Raw genomic sequence first — 3,489 nt, 5'->3', positions numbered from 1 at the left:
GTTGGTTGTATATATGGTGTTACGTTGGTCGAAGTTGTGCTCGATTTGTTTGCGAATTTGGTTGTGTGAGGTCATAGATCGATGTTCTTCTTGGTAGGGGCGAAGGGAGCATAGGCCTAGGGGGTCACATGCCCCTCGGGAATTTTATCACCTACTTTTTTTTAACACCTATTCAAAAGATTTTGGAAGAATTGAAATTTTTGGGTACTGGGTTTATTTTTTATTGTGTTATCATGGGTTTTCAACTAAATCAATGGACTCCTTCAAGAACTAAATGCTCGTTTCATCGAGGAAAATATCAAATTTGCTACTTTTTGTGGCATATTTGATTAATCCATCTGATGTATTTTCTAGCTTTTCAAAGAAAAATTTGATTTGCCTTGTTGACTTTCATCTACAAGAGTTTTTTTCGGTAGAGCTTATAGTACTCTCTGATCAACTCAATAAATTTATTTTTGACATGCAATCTGCTATTTACTAATAATTTCTCATGATTATAAACTTGTCAGGCTTAATTCTAAAAACAATTGGCAATAGATATTTAGACTTTTGTACTTATGTTTTGAAGCTTTTGAAGTAAAAGCCATTGTGCCTAAGAGCATCCACAGTGGAATAATCAAAAGTTGCCACATCATCTTTTGATTATTCATTTAAGAGATTGCTAAGGTTAGCAATGTAGATTTCCACAATAGCATAATCAAAATTGAATAATTAAAACTTGCCACATCACCTTTTCAACCTATAAAAATTTAAAATTTGTCACCATATAAAATAATTTTTAAAAAATAGTTTTTAAACTGATAAAAATAGGTTATTAGAAATAAAAAACACTTTTCGTAAAAAGTTAAAAAACAGTTTTTGAAAAAAAAAAGACAGTTTTAAAAAATATTTTTTAATAAAAAACAGTTTTACTATTTTTTGCAAAAAAAAACAAAAACTTTTTTAAAAATATAAGAGAGAGAGAGAGAGAGAGAGAGAGAGAGAGAGAGAGAGAGAGAGAGAGAGAGAGAGAGAGAGATAGAGAGAGAAATGGAAGAGAGAGAATGTTTTATTGACAAAAGGTTACTGGTTTTGATTATCTAATGACCAAAATTTGATGAGTTACTAAAAGATTGTTAAGTTTGGTTATGCCACTATGAGCATTTTTTTGAGAAAACATTATTAGTTTTAGCAACTCTATGGTTTTTGTTATTCCACTATAAATGCTCTAATAGAGAATATTTGAATTTTTGTACTCAGTATTTCTTTGTTGTATTTTACTGTGAATTTTTTTAGTTTGTTGTGGAAAAGGTGCCCCTCTGAACGGGTTATCGAGAATGTTAACAGTTTGATATTTTTACAAAGTCATTTTCACATTTGCACTTACGCTCCCGGCTCCCTTTCTCGCTCGCACTAACGGCAATGGCGGAGCCAGAATTTTGGCCTGAGGGGCTCTGACATAAGATAAGTACTTTCATGCAAAAATGTACTTAATATATGGTGTAGCTTTGTGGTACCTTAATACATTATATCAGATATAATATCTTTTGCATTATTGTTGACAACTATAACGTACATGTGTGATTATTGTTGTGAGAGAAATAAGAAAAAATGTATAGGGTGTTAAATAACCCTAACACATAACAATCATATTTATATAGACGACTCACATATTAAATAAGTAAACTAAGCAATGTGGGACTACTACTAATACTATAGTCTAACACTCCCTTTCAAGCTCGAGACTCTCTAGCTTGTTACATATCAACTGACGAAACAATTACCTCAACTACTAACAGCAATAACGAAAAACAACCAACTTGTTAAAAATAATGGAACAACTTTCAATAACACGACCAACAAACGACTTCAACGAACGAAAAGACTCCAACGATTTCAACGACCAACCAACTTCAACTTCAACGATTTCAATTACTTCAACGAAATAATTTCAACGACCGACAAACGATTTCAATGACCAACGAACCTTTTAAACGACCAACGAATGAATTCAACGATCAACGACCAACAAACGATTTCAACGACCAATGAACGGCGGCGAAAGAATATAGACCAGCACGTTCAACACCTCCACCAATCTTCCTCCCCGTTTGGAGGTCCTGTCTGAGCAAGCATAGCAGTGGTGGAAGAACCCACAGATGGACGCTGAGTTGACAGGAGACGCTGGTACTCCTCTACAGAGATAGTCACCACATTGTCGGCAGAAGGCAGAGTAAGCTGTCTAGAATCCTAAGAGATAACAACCTGATTAGCCTAAGGAAACCCATGAAGATGATAATAATACTCCACAGTATGATTGGTTCCCCAACAATAAGTACACAACTTAGAATCACTGCCACCTCCCAAACCCAGAATCACGACCACGACCACGGCTGAAGGAAAGGCCAGAAACAACAGACGCTAATGCTGAACGATCAAGAGATGGCACAGACTCAGACACAGATGATTGACAAAGACGACTAGATACCTCACTGAGAGAAGGTGCACTCCGAGATACTAAGAGCTGATTGCTAACACCACGAAAATTAGTGGATGCACTGGATATGAATCGAGCAACCTACATACGCTCATGCTGGCGTCGCATAACCTGAATGTCAGACGAAATAGGCTCACAAATATTGAGTTCCTCACAAATACCACAAAATTTGGCATAGTAAGCCTCCAAAGATAAATCACCCTGGGATATAGAAAAGAAGGACTAATGAAGATCATATGTCCGATGAAGATTGTTAACACCAGAATACATCTCTTGAGCCTGTGTCCATACCTTTTTGGCAGTATCTAAGAAAACAAGCGTACTGGCAATATGTTCTTCCATACTATTCCACAACTCAGATCGAATTCGGGCATCCTCAGATTTCCATGCCTGATATGTAGAGGCCGTTTTCGCTGGAGGGTCATCAATCAAATATTGATACTGTGTTTGACTCAAATAATAAACCTCAATTGTTTTAGCCCAAACTGCATAATTTTTACCATTCAAAGGTGTGGAGTTAATAGACAGTTTCTCTCGAAACCGTGAAGAACTAGACACACTACCAACAATAGTGGAACTAGAAACAGATGTAGAACCAGACTTTGACTAATCCATCGCACCAAATTAACAATCAGTCAAGAAAACCCAACAAAATCAACGAGCAGTAACAACTACCAACAACTGATACTAATAATAGTTTAACACCAACAACTTTTGGTGTTAGCATAGAAATGCAAATAGGAAGTCAAAAGACGATTACCAGATTGCAGTACACACCATAGGAAGAACCAGAGAACAGATCTAACCAGCCATGAACCATTACAAGAAAAAACACATTTGGCGACCAACTTTCGGCGACCAAACTATTTTTTGTCGTTGATTGTCAACTTTTGGCGACTAAAATATTTTTGGTTGCCGATTGTAGACATTTAGCGACTAAATTCTTTTTTGTCGCCGATTTTGTAGACCTTTGGCGACTAAAACATTTTTAGTCGGCGAAGTGCTACCATTTG

Source organism: Rhododendron vialii, chromosome 13a (assembly GCF_030253575.1).
Source record: "Rhododendron vialii isolate Sample 1 chromosome 13a, ASM3025357v1".
Classification (NCBI taxonomy): Eukaryota; Viridiplantae; Streptophyta; class Magnoliopsida; order Ericales; family Ericaceae; genus Rhododendron; species Rhododendron vialii.
This window is presented reverse-complemented; position numbering follows the sequence as displayed.